The 19,377-nt window shown below is 36.6% G+C and overlaps 1 pseudogene; it reads right to left on the bottom strand.

The window, feature by feature from the left end:
• LOC130421250 (thyrotropin-releasing hormone-degrading ectoenzyme-like) overlaps positions 1-19,377 on the bottom strand; it is an 80,959-nt pseudogene that overhangs the window by 27,992 nt on the left and 33,590 nt on the right.

Below are 19,377 nucleotides of genomic sequence, written 5' to 3'. Positions count from 1 at the left end.
AACTGAGAAGCGAGTATAATTATCCAAACGCTCGTGGCAAAACCTCATGTGTGGTCTGAGAATCTGAGAATAAGTGTGAATTTAACGCTTGTTGAGATAAACTTGTTTTAAGCGTTAAGGTTGTAAAGCCCGATTCACATTTTAAATGTAGACGAGCTGGCTTGCGCAAATAGGGGGCGACACGGTCGGAACTATATTGTCTGAACTACTTCTTTCATTTTTTCTCAGGATTTCAGCTTCATTAATACGTTTCATTTAAAACAAAAATATCAGTGACACATCTATTCGTTCTTTATTCATTTACATTGACGCAATCATAAATGTGAATCCAGTATCTTCTATACACTGTGCAATCGAATATTGACCATTTTGACAAAATCATAAAAAGTAAACTCGACATTCTCCATCCCTGAAAATGTTCATTTCAGGATTAAATGAGGACAGAGCTTTAAAAACAAACTATATTCAAAAGTTCTGTACATATAACACCACTATCCTTTTAAAAGGTCCAATTTTTATAAAGTATAATTCTTACACAGAGCCTTATAAGCATATTCATAAGGTAACAATCCTTCCTTAGGTGAGCGAAATATTTCTGCAGTGTGAAAGCATCTGTGTGACCATGAAGAGAAAGGAAAAAAAGCAGAGCGAGAAGAGAGCAACTGACTTACATTGAGTCCTCTCTGGAATAGCGGCTGTCCCATGACATTAGCCAGCATACGGATCAGAGCGGCTCCCTGCAGACACACAATAAACACACATTCAATAAAAGATTCTCATACCTGCTGGACTGTTTCTCCTAGTGGTCTACTCTGAACGGTTTCCGTTCACTTACAGACCACCACTTCTTTCATTTCAACAGTTTGCGAAGACAATAAATGCATAAAATTATCTTAAGAGTAAATTAGTAAATGAAGCTCTTTAAAGAAAATCAATGACATACTTTTTAACCCAAGAACCACGGTAACACTCTACTATTTTAATAACACTTTGCTATATATTGACAGTTAGTTACAGCATTATCAAAAATGAACTAACAATGAAATTGTTAATCGAACTAATACAGCTTTCATTAATGTTACTTCATGTTAATTTCAACATTAACTAATACATTTATAAAATCAAACGTCACACACCATGAACTAACATCAATAATTGTTATTACATTAACAAGGATAAATATATGCCGGAAACTAAATTGTTCATCCTTATCTCATGTTAGCTAATGCATTCCCTAATGTTAACTAATAGCACCTTATTGTAATGTGTTACCGATTTTTTTTGGTTTGAAATTTTTTCATATGAATTCATCTTTTTTTTATAATTTTTTTTTTTTGTTTACAGTATTGCATGTAATGTACAATGCAAATTTTGAAACAAATGTCTAAAAACTAGTGGTGGGCCGTTAACGGCGTTAACGCCGTTAACGCAGTGAGACTATTATCGCGCGTTAAAAAAAATGTCGCCGTTAATCTATTCTCAAAATTGGGTTGGGAGCTGGGTCTATACTACGCAAGCTATGATGACTTTCACCTTGATATTTTAGCGCGGATGTATACCACCTTAACTGCACTGTACGGGGCGAGAACGAGATTTTTCAACTCGCGTGATTCGCGTCATTCGCGGAAGCAGAAGCAGCCTTATCATCTCATAACCAGGGCTTCATTCGCGCGATTCGCGCAGGGTCTATTGGCTCTTTTCATTAACACATAAATCGCTCGCGCTTGACGCGCCATTCGCGTTTGGTCTGAACACAACATAACGTTACTGTGAAATTACCGCATCAAACGTGACGTGCTAACATGGATGCAGCTATGAAGCCGCCGGGTTTGCTTCAGGGAATATTCATTTTTAAGAAGCTTCCCAATAGAAACATCGACAAGACTAAGGTTGTTTGCACATTGTGCAATGCGGAATTGGTTTAAAAAAAACACTTTTTCTCAACAGGTAGTGGTCTAGCTTTAGTTGAAACCAGTAACTTTTTATTGAGATCTAATGTATTATGGCTCCTGTATGACATATCGCTTGTTGCTCCCTAACTCTTTGTAAATTGCTTTGGATAAAAGCGTCTGCTAAATGACTAAATGTAAATGTACTGTAGGAGCTCTTCCAGTCACAAGTACCACCTAAACGCAAATCATCCCTTAGCTAATGCGGAAGTAAACACAAGTTCATTTTATTGAACATAATTTAATTTTCATCACCAATTATCATAGTAGAACAGCTTTCTCAAGCAGTTTGTGATGCATTTTGGAAACAGGAGATGAGCCCCTGGTCTAATGCGCCACCTGGCTTGAGAAACCCGTTCTCAAAGACTTACTTTTAGTCATTATTTGGGTAGCACACATATTCTGAATGCCTTCGGCAGAATTCAAATGAGCCATTTTAATCTAGATTAATCTAGATTAATCTTGGAATTAATCTAGATTAATCTAGATTAAAAAAATTAATCTATGCCCACCACTACTAAAAACCTTTCTACAGTAAAAATTAACAGCTTAAATTGTACTCCATCTGGAAAGTTGCATTTAGCGCTCGAATGGGCTTGTTTTACTTTTAACTTTGATTTACTTTAATACTGCCATATCAATTTGTGTGCCTTCTGAAGCCTTAACAAGTCACTTATATATGACCTATATATTTATATAAAATGTTGAATATTTAAGAAAGGAATAGAAGAAGAAAGAAAGAAAGAAAGAAAGACAGCTTCCGATTCAATATCCCCATCTCTTAACATTCCACCCCTTAAAATATGTGTGAAGTCCTTCCCTGTTACAGTAGCTTGTGAAGAGTTATGATATTTCAGTGTGTTTACAGTGGGAGGAGATGATGCAAGACTGCTGAATGTCAGGATGACAACACTGACAGAGTTCATAACACTTCGTAAGCAAACCTGTGCCGGACTGATGACATGGGCAAAAAACTCTAGACAGAATGAAGGAAGTGAGCTGTGTCTACAGAACACCGTAGACTCCAGAAATGGGATGTTTTGACTTAGATTAGTAAACAACAATGTAGAAAAACCCCAGATTGTCCTAGCAAGCATAAGGAAAGTAGAACAAAGTTTGACTAAACTTGCAAGATGGTAAATCAGATTAAAAAGGTGCTTATACCTTTTTATATGCGATCCAGTCAAACACCCTGTCGATGTCTGTTGCTTCATACACTTCTTGAGAGATTGGATGAGAATTAGCCAAACCGTCCAATAACATCACCTCATGTAGAACATCAGTCAGAAATCTCTGTTTCTCCTGGTGATGAGAGAAGAGTTTCAGTTGGATTTCAAACCGTTCATTGCCTATATTTAGTAAAAGTAAAACAACTGAGATATTTCCTTGAAATAAAATTATTAAATGTTTAAAAAAACGTAAAATTCCCACACCTGCTGACGAACACTAAAGGGTTTATACAGTATATTTGCAGCAGTTATTGTACCCACAATGATACCCAAAGTTATATTATGAACGTTCAATGCAGCCTCGTGAGAGAAATGAGCGAACAGAGACGTGCATGTAAATATTTACCCCAATACAAGTATTACCCATGTGGAGAAATTTGACGAAGGCTTGTATATAAGTAACAACAAATAAGGTCCGGTGTGAAATTTGTGAAGGATCTATTGACAGAAATGCAATATAATATACATAACCAGAGGTCATGTAAGCCCATGTTACATGATTGTGGCATAAATCCAACTACAATGTAGAATAACTAAAGATATCAGGTTAGCAAAACTAAAATTAGCATAACGTTAATACAACAAAAGCATATCATTTTGAAAATTGTGTCTGTCAGTTACTGTAAATGAGAATGGATTGAATGTGAATCATATGAATTATAAATGAAAGCATTACACTGCAGGTTCATATTCAGAACATCTTTATAATGGGCCCACCAGCAAAATCTCTGTGTTGACTGATCACATTCACAATGAGAGTTTAAATAAAAACGACATTAAGATTGTATTATTTTATTACTTGATATGGTGTTATGTACAGACGTGAGACAGCAGGAAAACAATCAAGCGTTAAAAGTTTGGATTCGATTCTTAAAATTCTTTATTGCACCTATATACTCAGAGTTATTATGAATAATTCACGCTCATTAAAGCTTTGGCAGCTTGATTAAAAATCCTACAGAAGACATTTATCCAACAGAGCAGCATATTATAATCCAGGCACTTCGTCTTAAGCAAAAAACGAATCCAAAAATACAGTTGAAAGAAAAAGTATGTGAACCCTTTGGGCTTACTTGGAATTCTTCATAAATTGGTCATAAAATGTGTTCTGATCTTCATCTAAGTCACAACAATAGAGAAACACAGTCTGCTTAAACTAATACCGCACAAACATTATACGTTTTCATGCTTTTATTGAACACAACATGTAAACATTCATAGTGCAGGGTGGAAAAAGTATGTGAACCTTTGGGTTTAATAACTGGTTGACCCTCCTTTGGCAGCAATAACCTCAACCAAACGTTTCCTATAGTTGCAGATCAGACCTGGACAACGGTCAGGAGAAATTTTGGACCCTTCCTCTTTACAAAAGTGTTTCAGTTCAGCAATATTCTTGGGATGTCTGGTGTGAATCTTTCTCTTGAGGTCATGTCACAGCATCTCAATCGGGTTGAGGTCAGGACTCTGACTGGGCCACTCCAGAAGGCGTATTTTCTTCTGTTGAAGCCATTCTGTTGCTAATTTACTTCTATGCTTTGGGTCGTTGTCTTGTTGCATCGTCCATCCTCTGTTAAGCTTCAGTTGGCGGACAGATGGTCTTAAGTTTTCCTGCAAAATGTCTTGATAAACATTGGAATTCATTTTTCCATCTATGACAGTAATCCGTCCAGGGCCTGAGGCAGCAAAGCAGCCCCAAACCATGATGCCCCCTCCACCATATTTCACAGTTGGGATGAGGTTTTGATGTTGATGTGCTGTGCCTTTTGTTCTCCACACATAGCGTTGTGTGTTCTTTCCAAACAACTCAATTTTGGTTTCATCTGTCCACAGAATGTTTGCCCAGTAGTGCTGTGGAACATCCAGGTGCTCTTTTGCAAACTTTAAACGTGCTGCAATGTTTTTTTTTGGACAGCAGTGGCTTCCTCCGTGGTGTCCTCCCATGAAGTCCATTCTTGTTTAATGTTTTCCTTATTGTAGATTTGTCAACAAAAATGTTAGCATGTGCCAGAGATTTCTGTAAGTGTTTAGCTGACACTCTAGGATTCTTCTTCACCTCATTGAGAATTCTGCGCTGTGCTCTTGCAGTCATCTTTACAGGACGACCACGCCTAGGGAGTGTAGCAACAGTGCTGAACTTTCTCCATTTGTAAACAATCTGTCTTACCGTGGACACATGGACATCAAGGCTTTTAGATATACTTTTGTAGCCCTTTACAGCTTTATGTAAGTCAACAATTCTTGATCGTAGGTCTTCTGAGAGCTCTTTTGTGCGAGGCATGGTTCACATCAGACAACGCTTCTTCAGAACAGCAAACTCAAAACTGGTGTGTGTTTTTTATTGGACAGGCCAGCTTTAATCAACATATCCAATATCATCACATTGATTGGACCCCAGGTTGGCTGACTCCTGGCTCCAATTAGCTCTTGGAGAAGTCATTAGCCTAGGGTTTCACATACTTTTTCCACCCTGCACTATGAATGTTTACATGTTGTGTTCAATAAAAACATGAAAACGTATAATGTTTGTGCGGTATTAGTTTAAGCAGACTGTGTTTCTCTATTGTTGTGACTTAGATGAAGATCAGAACACATTTTATGACCAATTTATGAAGAAATCCAAGTAAGCCCAAAGGGTTCACATACTTTTTCTTTCAACTGTATATGTAAATTTTATGTTACTAAAACTATAGTAAACAAAGTAAAAGCATAATTTACAGTACACCTTTAAACTTGATTTTACTCAGTAGCAGCATTAGTATTTACCCGTTTTAACATCCTATTTTTATATTTTACTGTTTGAACATCAATAGAAAGTGAAACCTGATTACTCATTTTTACCGTCATCATTTTCCATCTCACATTCTGAAGTTCTGATAAAAGCAGGTAAATGAAATTACACGAGACATACACTAGACCATTAAAATGATGATAAAAGAGAGAAGTGCTTACAAATCAATAACAGAGATCTGAGAGTAAACATACTAAAATTGATCTGTGGTTGTTGGGTGGCTTTTTGTTTTACTTCTAGATGAAAGTTTCTCTTGGATGGCACTGAAATAAATGAGCTATTCCTTGACATCCTTCCACTTTCTGTTACTAATGGCAGCAGCTAATGAAGGGTGACTTTTCTTACTATGCTATCACATCTAAGGTACAATAACTTGTAGATACATCACATAAACATGAAACTTGCATTGCTTAATGGACTGTTAAAATAATTCTTCATTCATATTTAATATCAGAAAAAGCATTTTGGAGGATGTAACGACTTTTTAAAATCAATGACCTCATTTGGTAAGCTTTAATGATCATTTAAGTTTGAGATATCTAATGCTGATCAGGTCTTGTAAAAGAGAACACTTTGTGACGCATCTTATTCCATTTTCTGTCGTACGGTTACTTTATAAACCAGACTAAATTTTACTCACAGGTTAACATGTGGCCAATCCAGCATTATGGATGTGACATTTTGCGTTATGGATGTGATAAACTATATTGTACTCAACCCTTGTTAATAGAGTCTAAACATAATAAATCTGTCTATGCACAATTTTTTTATTTTAAAAAGGCAAATAAACGTGTGTTATGGATGTGACATTTTGCGTTATGGATGTGATAAACGCTCAGAGAATGTATGCGTTATATTGTACTGAACCCTTTTTAATAGTCTAAACATAAAGAATATTAGTCTATGCAGAAAGTTTTTGATTTTAAAATGGGAAATAAATGTGTGTTATGGATGTGACATTTTGCGTTATGGTTGTGACATACAGTACAGTATGAACGTTTAGAGAAAGTATGTTACCAAAATATTGAAACATCTGTTTATATTGTTTTATTTTTTATAATTGTTTTTTAGACTCTAAACATCAGAAAAATATCAGTTTAATCAAATATCAGTTTTCTCATTTAAAAAGGTAAATAAACAAGCGTTGCGGATGTGACAAGAAAGGAGACAATTATTTTTTCGAGACAACAACGTACTTTCTAGGATAACTGTGAATTAAAATGCACAAACCAGAAAGAATAATACCCAACGAATAGAAAAGCGATGACTCTTCATAGAACAAGTAACAGTTTTTATATTTCAATTCCGATTTACCTATTTATGAGGAACATGTACTGTTATGGATGTGATAATTCTGGAAGCGGCAATAGCTTGACTGTGAAAAATCGTGCAATAAAAATATAACTTTAAAAGGGACCTCGCAAAATATTCAGATGTGTGCTATCAGAATTGTGCAAACCATTGGGAAAACTTTTCATGGAATTTGCATGGAATTGCCCATGATGTCACATTTATTTTTGTTTTGCTAGATTGAATTAGATTACAATTCAACACATACACACAAAGCTTTTATTAAATGAACCAAAAATGGGCTGTATGTGAATACAGTGCGACAGAGAACGTGAAACAGACAGAAAGTGAGAGAGAGCTATTCAACAGCTGGTGAGGTAGAGTTTATTTTATGCGAGTCACATAAAGTGGACTCTCAAATCAGTGCATGAGAAGAGTCTCCATCTGCTCTATATGTACACTCAACAAGAAGCTTACATCCAATGACACTTAGACCTGCTTATCATCATCATAATATCATCACTTCCTGTCAACGTTCCCTAAAAACGCCACAGTACTAAACTGATCAGTAACCTTGGAGCAATGCCTGATGGGTATCCAGCCTCTTTTAGAGTCTCCATGGTAACCAGATGTGAGGATAACATGATGAACATGACAAAGAGTAAACAGTTCAGATGTTAAGAGCGGCTGAAGGACCTGTAACCCATTTTAATGACCTCTTAAACAGCTTTCCATATCATATCCCAGTCCCAGTTTAGACTACTTGCTCAAGTGTGAAATATCCATATTGTGGTAGGAAAATGATTATAGTCCCATCAGCAGCTGCTGAAGTGTTTCTAACAGAGGTCATTAGATGTGAAAGATCCAATTGCTCTCTGAAATGACGTTTCTAAATGATGTTCTCTGCTTGGCTGATGCCCCATGACCAAGGTGGCTTGGTGATATAAAAATACTGAGATGGATGGAACGGGACGGTCGACGTGTCAACCTGATTGCATGTGCATTTGTACATATTTTAAGACGTGTGTAAAATTCGCATGAATTTGTACTAAGTAAATGTTAAAAATGTAAGATTGTTAGACAAAAAGCAACACGGGAGCACTTCCCCTAACACCACCACTTAACCTAAGATCACAGGCACAAAAGCAAATCGTACTAAAACGTGAATGAATAACCTAGTATGAATTTATACGAATTAGCCACCTTGTAAAATAGCTCTGAACTCCAGTGAGGTGGGTTGAAGCATACAGTATATGAGCAATGAATTTTGAAGAACTTTATTAATGTTTATCTAATTAAAGATATTAGTTTACTTGTATAACTGGCAAAAATTCTTTAGTAAATTGGATTCCACCGCTAAGCTATGATGGTACGAACCTAGCAATCTAGGAATGTGAAGCTTTTCAATTTGGGTTGGCCAAATCCAGGCAGAAAATCCCCCAAATAGTGCAAGAGGTTAAAGGGATCGGTCACCCAAAAATGAAAATTCTGTCCTGAATTGCTCAATCTCTAGTTGTTCCAAATCTGTATACATTTCTTTGTTTGGTTAAACACAGAGAAAGATATTTGGACGAATTCTTGTAACCAAACAGTTCTTGGACCCCATTGACTACCATAGCAGAAATTACAATGGTAGTCAAAAGTGCCCCATAACTGTTTTGGTGGCCTACATTCTTCAAAATATTCTCTACTATGTTAGTCAATGGAGTCCAGAATTAATTAATTATAAGCGTTCTATATTTCTTTCTCTGTGTTCATCAGAACAAATACATTTATACAGATTTTGGAACAACTCAAATTGGGTAAATAACGGAATTTTAATTTTAAGGTGAACTAACCCTTTAACGTCATTGAACGACTGCCATTGTCAAAGCACATGGTCCTTAGTGTACACTGCTGTCTTCTATATGACTTATTCAAGTCACGACCACTCGTCCAACGTAATTTACATGCTATTGAAGCTCACATTAGCTCACTTAGTTATTGACTCATGTTCACAAGCAGAAGACACAAACATAATTCAATGAGCATGACTCCAACAGTAAAAAGCATCAGAGAACGGTGTCGTGATTTGCTGCGGATAATTTACATACTTATTCAATTTTATCGGGCGAGCGTTGAGTGTATCACTCTTCAACCCGGCTGCATTACAGGCCACTCAAGCAGAATAGCATTATGCTAATAGCTAGCACCATTACGCTTAAACAAAAGCGGTTGTAGACCGAGAACTGTTTGTCATTGAATCATTTCATAACATACTCAAAGGTGGATTTTACTGCGAATATAAGCGATAAGTAGACAATGCGCAGTTAGAAATAAAGATACAATCATTTATCATAACATATGCTGTTACAGTGTGCAGTCTGCTATTGTAATGAAGCTATATACTCCAACAGAGATCACCATTATAGATTTATTTAGTTACATGAAGTCAACTGACAACAACCAATTTGTTCTTTAAAACCGTATCTTATCCAGAAATCTTAGGGGTCAAATTTTTCACATCATATGAAAGCTGATATATAAGCTTTCCATTGATGTGTGGTTAGTTAGGATAGAACAATACGGCCGAGATTCAACTATCAGAAAACCTGCAATCTGAGGGTGCAAAAAATATAAAAATATTGAGAAAATTGCCTTTAAAGTGGACCAAATTAAGTCCCAAGCATCGCATATTACTCATAAAAATAAAGCTTTAATGTATTTACGGTAGAACATTTAAAAAATCTTCATGGAACATGATCTTTACTAAATATCCAAATGATTTTCGATTAAAAGAAAATTAGATTTAAGATTTGGTTTTGATGCACAATATGAAAAAACACAATATGCTGGGTTAGGTATGTTTTGATGCTGGTTTGTGCTGGTTTAAGATGGATATTTGCTGGTTTAAGCTGGTCACGTGCTGGTCCTTAGCTGGTTTAAGCTGGTGGTTTAAGGACCAGCACATGACCAGTTTAAACCAGCAATAGACCAGCTGAACCAGCACTAACCAGCATCAAAACATACCTAACCTATCAAATGCTGTTTCTCATCAACAGGGAAAACATTTATGTTTATTTTGCTAATGTTCTTTTGACTGAATGGTTAAACATTACAGAAGCAATTTCTTGTTTAACTTGTTGTATTAATGTTGTCTTTTTTGCGCTTTTACTTTACTTCAACTTTTGTGCATCTACAAAACGCCAGTGAGATTTTTTTCAGACAAAGTAAAACTCTACTTTACCATTTTTTTACATTTTACACTCAGTGGATAATTCATGAAACATTATTAATGAATCACAGTGGCAATTTAAATGACTAGAAATTGCAAAACATCTTACCATGTTCCATTTTGGAAAGAGGAAGTCAGTCCCAATGTACTCAAAGTAGTGAGCAAATCCCTCCTTTAGCCAAACGTCCTCACACCAAACTGGTGTTACTAGATCTCCAAACCACTAGACAAGAGAAAAATGAACAAACAATCACCAACAGAGAACAAGATTGACCATTATAGAGATATAAAGGTATATGGACTCGCAAAATAGAAGAGAGAAAGCTAAAGACATGTGTCTGTATTGTAAATTAAAAGCCGACTAACTGAACAATTTTACAATATTTGCCTGTTTGACAATGACAATAATGTAGAGCTATAAACCATATAAATATTGCACTGTGTCAGGTATGACAAGATGGACTAAATCTGTTCCAAAATAAAACATATTTGGGATATGAAAAATTGATGGCACCCTGTAAAGCAGAAGCAAAGACATCTTACAAAAACTGTACTTTGCTCCAAATAAGAAAAATTGCTCACAAAAGGCTTCACGGAACATTGAGAAGCAGGCCGAGCTTCTAAACTTTGATTAATAGAAGCCCAAACAATCAATTACCTTCAACTGTGAAATTAGATTAAAAAAATCGTATTTCACACAGTGTTCATACCCCGGCATTCGGCCAAGGACACTGTAAAATGAACAGTCAAAACCGGAGAAAAAGGTTTTCGATTATGGAACGCCCCATCTGGAATTTAGAAAGTGTCCAAACTCTTGGACTCCTGCCATTGTGCGCAGATGACAGTGGGTTAAGCAGGGTTATGGGTATTTCAAAGCAAATTCAGTTCCAGTGGGAGCTGGAGCTCTGTAGCAGTCAGCACTATCAGCAGTATCTGACAGCAACATGAGGCTCTTAAACAGTCTAATGGAATATTCATACGTTATTCAGACACATTAAGGCAATTTACATTCACTTCAGTTCGCTTTTAATCAGACCAAAAAAGTAAACGAGATGACTCCAGTGGCATAGTAAATGTCTTCGAAAGCATGTTAGTACCAAAATGCATACGTGACAGAAGGATAACTTGGGACAAATCTTGTTGTTCAGCTAAAGCCATACAAATCTTAGTGTTCAATTAAGTCATATGCATCTTGCAAAGCTCAACTAAGAATTAGTCAACAATGTTTAAGTTCTTTAAGGTGAACTATCACAAGGTATACAACTTTTCAAAGCGGTTGAGAATTGCTTTAAAGGGACAGCTCAACCCAAAATAAAAGCTCTGTCATCATTTACTCACCCTTGAGTTGTTTCAAATGTGTATACATTTCTTTGTTCTGATGAACACTACAATGCTTGTAGCCAAACAGTTCTTGGCCACCATAGTAGAAAAAATTCCAATGATAGTCAAAAGTACCCAAGAATAGTTTGCTTTCCTACATTTCCTACAGCAGTGAAGGACGAGAGAGAACCAGGCCTGAATTTTATGTTATTTTTTATTATGTTTGTGTGGCCGGCAGTCGACCGTGAGGGAGCTGAAGGCACTTAACTTTCGTTTTGTTGTTTGTTTATTTTATTAAAAAGTTGGTTTAACGTTCGCCGGTTCCCGCATCCTTCTTGCTTCCTTGCTTCCTCACTTTGAACACTGTTACACATGCATTCTTCCAAATATCTTTCTCTTTGTTCATCAGAACAAAGTCATTTATACAAATTTTGAACAACGTAAATTATGTCAGAATTTACATTTTTAGGTGAAGTGTTCCTTTAAGAAGATGGAAATTGACATGACTCACAACTGTAGAATAACAACAACATGAATGCCTCTACCAAAAAGTCTTGAAATTAAATGCTTGAACTTAAAAGCATGAAGTATGTGACTGGGGTATAAAGGGGTTTGCCACAGTCTGAAAGCCTCGGATCTAAAAGTAGCCCTGTTCATGCACACATCTTAGAATTGGAGCTACAAAAACACTTACGTTTTTCCAAGTATTATTCGAAGTTAAGACAAATCCCACATTGCACCAAAAGTGCATTGATAAAGATGAATGTACAGATAAATCAATAATTTTGAGTACTGCTACAGATTTGCAAACCGCAACAAACTCCACTGAACTAGAATTGGACATTGCCCTGAACCTCCAAAAAGAGAATTTAAAACCACTTTGTTATAAATGAAAAGCATCGATTCAATCATTGACTCATTTCTATCTTTATAAATGAGCCAGACACGAGTGATTAACACTAGACTCTTCTCCTCTCCACTGACACACTCTTTATTAATCCTCATATTCACTGTTTAAATCATATTAAACATGCAACTGCATTTTTTTCCGCCACATATTTGAGAAAACCTCACACAGAAAGAGCTCGGATGTCTCGCAAGACAATCTGTGAGAACATAAACTCAACATTAGCCTCACGTTACCGGCTGAAAACTGCATATGAAGGACTTTTCAGATGGCCGATAATTTTATTCTGAGAATCTGAAATGAGAAAATAATTGTTATTGAGCGAGTGTGACATTTTAACTACATCACTGACTGGGGGCAAATTTAATAACAGCCTACAGCAGAGTTATTATAGTTTTGATTTGAGTTTCATTAATATTTGAAATAAGCCTTTATAATTAGATTTTGTGATTTTGTATTTTTTATTTAAAGTTTTAGCCATTCTGGTATGCTTTTGTCCTTTTATAATTTATTGGTTTATTTTTAATGCTGCTATATAAAATTAATTTAATTTAGTTCTTGTTTATTTTTATAATTTAACTGCTTTAAACCGACTTCAGTTTATTTGGCTATATTTAAATTTTTCCTTGAGTTAAGTTTCTCCAATAACTTTTTGATATTAGAATTATGTAGAATGGAGAGAATGGGAGGTAGTGCCTATGGAGAGAGAGGTGGACTAATGGCCTTAGGAAATGATGAATAAACCTATAAAATAACACTACATAGTAACAGAACAAACATGATCATTGGTTTAAAGGCAGGCCTTTTAATATACACTATAATAAGACCTGGATGAGTGCTGATCTAATGCATTCTCAACGAAGGAGCCAATCAATATGTCAGACGAGTTTAAGCCCCACCCACTCTGATGCTCCGCTCAACAGTGTACAGCACAAAGATTCACTGATCAAAAAAGTCAAAGTCAAATAATAACTACAAACAAAGTGCTTATAATTATCACAGCTGTGCATGTTTGATGTGTAAACACTAGAGTAAATACAGCTCTGCACAATTTCATTTTTCTGTAAACGGTGTCAGTGGTCAATATTATTTTCCATCGTTCCCTCCTTTCAATTATTTTTTGATCATAAAACAGAGGTTTTGTATAATGCGAACAGCATGATCTGAATTGTCCTCAGAAATTGCAGCATAAAAGATACTCCTTATTACTGTCTCAAACAATATGATGATTTTATGGCTCCCTGTGAAAGCGTTTTACTGCATAATGCTGATGGTAGCTCACACAGAGCTGTATTATCTGTTGCAGACGTAGGAATGGGAGAGCTGGTGATTTTTCTTCCATACAAAAGAGAAAACAATAGAAATAGAAAGAGGGAGAAAAGCTGTGTTGGTGGGTTGCTTATCTCTTTCACTCATTGACCCCGTATCAAAGCAACAACAACAATGCACAGCTACATCTCCAACAAGCTCATACATAATCCACCATAACAAAAGACACTAAAATTCAAGGTTTTCAGCAAAATAGGGGTTGCATACAAAAGCTGGTGAAAAATGACTAAACCGCATGCATGGACAGTTATCCAATGGTTCCTTTACAACTTATGCAGATGATGAATGTGTGGGGTTGAACTCCATTTGTTGAACATCCTTTTAGAGTAAAAACACATGGAATCCTGACTACTTGTTTGATCTGTTTCTAATAATCTGGAAAAATCCAATGATTTCAAACAAATCAGACTGAGAGGCCTTTTACACATCATGGGCGTAGTTTAAACTCTCACAGCCTAAGCAGGTCTAAATGTAAATCTCAAAGATATATTAATAAACAAGTCTTTATCTTTACTAAAAAACACATCAAATTACACTAAATTGCATTTAGCATAATGAAGTTTTACGTAAAGCAGGTTGGGAATTGGAAATCGCCCTCAACCAGTCTTGTTGAATTAACTTGTTTAAATTAAGTAAACTGAACAATTAATTTCTGAGTGTAAGCTACTGTTCTTAATCAAATTGCTTTATCTAATCAATGGAGATCAATTATAAAAACGTATTCAAATAGATTTCTGCTTAATATTCAGATATTAGATTAACAAAAGTGAACTAAACGTTTTTTTTACATGAAATAAAATGACCTTATTTACATTTAGTGAATTTCAATATTAGGTTTTACAGTGAGAAATATATTTGGAATAATGTTGGCAAATGAGATTTCTGGGTCAACATTGTCTACCATTAAAATGGTTGTTTGTTTTCAACCGGTCTTGTTGTACATTTTCCAAAATATTTTTTGTGTTCAACAGAACAATACAAACATTCATCCAAATATCTTTCTTTGCGTTTAACCAAACTAATAAATTAATTCAGGTTCGGAACAACTTGAGGGCGAGTTGTTCATGTCAGAATTTTCATTGTTGTGTGAACTATCTCTTTATTCAAGAATGCTGTAACATGAGATGAGAAAAGTGAACCCATCCAATCTAATCATGACTTTAAAATAATGTGTAACTACACAGCAGAATTTATTGTTGCGTGTATGGTTATTATGTGTGTATTTTTACCTGATGGCAGATCTCGTGCACCACCACCATGGTGAGCTCCATCTGATAGGAGAAGGAAGAGACGTCAGGATCCAACAAGATCTTCTGCTCCACAAACACACTCAGACCCCAGTTCTCCATGGCTGCATACGGATGCTTGGGAACTGCCAGCAGATCTGTACACAGAGAGGAAGGTCAGAGGTCAATGATGAGGAACCAGGATTGATAAGAAAAAATATAAATCTGCAGTACATAGTGCACATGCTAAACTTTATCAGTCGAGTAATACTACAAAAATGTATTAACATGAATGAAGAGGACAAATGGGGCTGATTAACTACTAATAGTTAGTTAATGGGGCAGAGGCACTAACACAGAAGTGCATTGCACAGAGATTCTAAAAAAGTCTGTGTGCTCAAAGAAGCAATTTGGCTTGGAACATAGGTGTCAGAACTTAAACCACAGGGCAAAACAACAAGTGGAGAAATCCAGACATCATTCTCCAAAGACACCACATGATGAAAGGCTGACGGATGCGCTCACACAGACACAAGCATAGGTGTTCAGATCCCAACAGCGGGAATGAAAAGCAAACAGAGGTGTCAAGATCCAAACACTATGTTCTGACACAAAACACCGGGGTGACACAATCCTGTGACAGAAACTATATACAACGTTGAAGTGTATTCAAATCGAACCGTTTCTAATTTTAAGCAGTGAGAAAATAAATCAAAACAAAGTGATAAAACAATCATATATCCCTACGAACATATTTAAAATGGCTCCTATACAAAAGTCAATGCATCAGTAAATCAGTTGTCTGAACGTCTCCATAAGCACTGTGTCAGGAAGGATTCATACGTCAATGAGAACAGAAGTAGGTAAACCTCTGGTGCTGTTAAATCCAGATCTCATTATCATCCAAAGAGGAAGAGGAACTGTTTAAAGCTGTAACATGTTGTGTGTGTCTGTCTTATTTACGCGTTTCTCTCAGATCGGCTGAAAGCACCTGTGGAGTTTGTGGAGGAAAGATGCAATTATAATGACGTTTGATATGGTTTGGAGTAAAAAGTGAACAGACGTTAGACACCTACACTGATAATGAGCCCCCAGTAGGGCACAAACTTACAAATGGTTAATGTGCCACCTTTAAAGGTTTCCTCAGATGAGCACTTTCAACAAGTTGCTATGATTTATTAGGGTCTTCATGAAATGTCTAAAACATATTGTGCTTAAAGAGTACCTAGCATATGTTTTTTTAGGCCCTACTTTGGTTATCGGAGTGTCCAACAACAAGTTTTTGTACATACAATGTCTTTAAACACTATAATGTCGTAATAATAGGTAGTTATTCGTACCTTACTTCTTGACTGACTCTCAAATGATTCGTTCCGCGATTCATCCGTCTAGGCTCCGCCTATTAGCTAACATTGTGTCATGTGATTGGTCAGATGGTGTAGTCTGTTGTTATTGGGCAAACGCGTTCATCATTTGTCGCAAATGGAACGCCTACCATCATTACAGTATTGCGGTTTACATGTGGTTGGATGTCATTGATATTATATGTGTAGCTAGAGATGGCGTCGATTTTACCAAACCAATTTGAGCCCGAGTCTGACGGGGAAGAAGACGCTAATCCACAACAAACTCCACTACGACTGGAGCAAGATGTTTGTCAGTGGCAAGTGACAACTCTTGTCATAAAAACTCCCAGTGTGACAACATGCATGTTGTGCTTTTGCTCATCAATGAAATTAAATATATATTTTTCTTAAAATACTGTTAATACGTTAGTAATACTACTATTTTGTCTTAACTGTGCGTTGTCATGGTACATAGAGCATTTCAGAAAGTCGACGTTATGAAAAATTATTGTAGTATCACCCAAACATATCTATATAGGTGCACGTGTGGCAAATGTGTCAAAATGCGAAGGTAATAGCCAGATAAACAAACTAAAACACCCCAGAAATAACGGTACATGCTAATGTAGCATTATATAAATTAGCAAAACATAGACATCCATCCATCCATTTTCTACTGCTTATCCGAACTACCTCGGGTCACGGGGAGCCTGTGCCTATCTCAGGAGTCATCGGGCATCAAGGCAGGAGACACCCTGGATGGAGTGCCAACCCATCGCAGGGCACACGCACTCACTCATTCACTCACGCACTCACACCCTACGGACAATTTTTCCAGAGATGCCAATCAACCTACCATGCATGTCTTTGGACCAGGGGAGGAAACCAGAGTACCTGTAGGAAACCCCCGAGGCACGGGGAGAACATGCAAACTCAAACATAGACATAAGGTACGAAAATATTTCTTGAAGTTAAGACAAAAATGAATAGTCACACTTACAGGTTGTCATTTGGTGGAGCTAACAGGTATAGTGGAACTATGTATAGTGACGTAGATATGCAGGTGAACTATTCCACGTCTCGTTTGTGTGATTCAGAATCGACTCCCATTTTAACAAGCAAATAACTTTGTTATTCATTCACATTCGGACTTACAACTTGGCAGACAGCTTAATTTCAAACACGGCAACAGAACAGACTGGATGAAATGTAATTTTCATGATCTCATGCTACCTACTCTTTAAAAACACTCAATGGCTGTTTGAAAAAAAAAAAGTCTTGCCTCGTCAAAATCAGCTCTGCTCACAGCTACCCGTTTTAGTGCATGTCTCTTTAAATGATAATGAGTTACAACGAACCCCGCCCCCTTCCGTCTGGCTTGTCAACAAACTCGTAGTACTGCCATGGCAATGATTTGGCTAAATTATATTTCCTGAATTCCTCTGCGGTTAGTTTCGACAAAAAAATCCATCCCAGCAAACAGCGCTCACGTTGTGAGTTTATGTTTGCCTAAAATCCACGGATTGCACATCTGTAGATCTCAGCGGAATAACGTGGATTTAAGCGCTTGGCATTGTGAAGTTATAATGTTACACACATAACGTGAAAGCATGATATTAAGTAAAGCTGGGAATGATTTTTCAACCTAAGAACTGATGATTTGAGAAGTTCAAAACGAAACTAACCTGCAGTGTTCGCCCTGTACATTAGCAAATCAAACAGCTTGCCACAGCTAAACATATTAACGCACATAATGTATTAATATTCATACAGTTAAACTCCAAGTGTCCATCTGCACTTAAATACAGTAAGTTTTACACTGGCTCAATGTTCTATTTAGCCTGTGACTGACTTAGCTCCCTTCGTTATTATATGTGTTATCCTCCTAATGTTATATATATGGTACATTTATGTCAATTCAGAGTGTTGATGAATATTACTTACATCGTCAGTTCTGTCTCGTTTAGTCTCGATCACTTTTGAAAAACAACTTTGAAGCTAATCCTGCTTGTGCTGTCCCAGGTTGAAAAAGCACTCCGGCTTGAAGTGACTCGCGCAAACAAGCAGGTTTTTTATTCTGGTATCTGAGGGATTTCCACTAAAAATAAAATAAATCCACCCGTCTCTTCCTAGGATTGGACTCTGTACAGCGACTACATTGCATGTTGTCCATGAACTTTAGCCATGGCGTCATGTACACCGCTGCCGCTTGTAAAAACAACAATGGCGGAGCGCAGCAGGTGGAACTGTGTAGATTAAGCGGCGGTAATATTATTATAAAATCCGCTTTGAACATCACAACCGGAGCGAAATCTGAACGGCTCAATTTCTCACATGTTTGCAGGGAAAGGCACACCGAAACGAACCTACTGGGTTCTTATTTTTCACCTTTTCTGGGTTGCTAGATGGACCGGGGACAGATTATACCACTTAAACCCAGAAAAGTGGGGTTTTCATATGATGTCACCTTTAAGGGGAGGTGGTTTATTAATTAGATAAATAAACAGTAATGTAGAATAAAGATGAAAGAGATGCTGTATTTAACAACTTGAGAAAGTAAATCCGAATCAAACAGTGCAGGTTTAATTACCCATTGGTAATGTGCTTTATGGCTGAGGGACCTGATGTTCTTTTAATTGACTTTTTGTAAAGCCTCATACGGCAATAACACAACCATAATGTTGAGTAAGAGAGAGAGATTGAGAGAGAGAGAGAGAGAGAGAGAGAGAGAGACAGATAGAGACAGATAGAGAGAGAGCCAGATAGAGAGACTTGCCAA

The sequence above is a fragment of the Triplophysa dalaica genome, chromosome 5 (genome assembly GCF_015846415.1).
Source record: "Triplophysa dalaica isolate WHDGS20190420 chromosome 5, ASM1584641v1, whole genome shotgun sequence".
NCBI classification, from domain to species: domain Eukaryota; kingdom Metazoa; phylum Chordata; class Actinopteri; order Cypriniformes; family Nemacheilidae; genus Triplophysa; species Triplophysa dalaica.
Note: the sequence above shows the minus strand (reverse complement) of the source record. Positions and strands in the feature narration are given on the sequence as shown.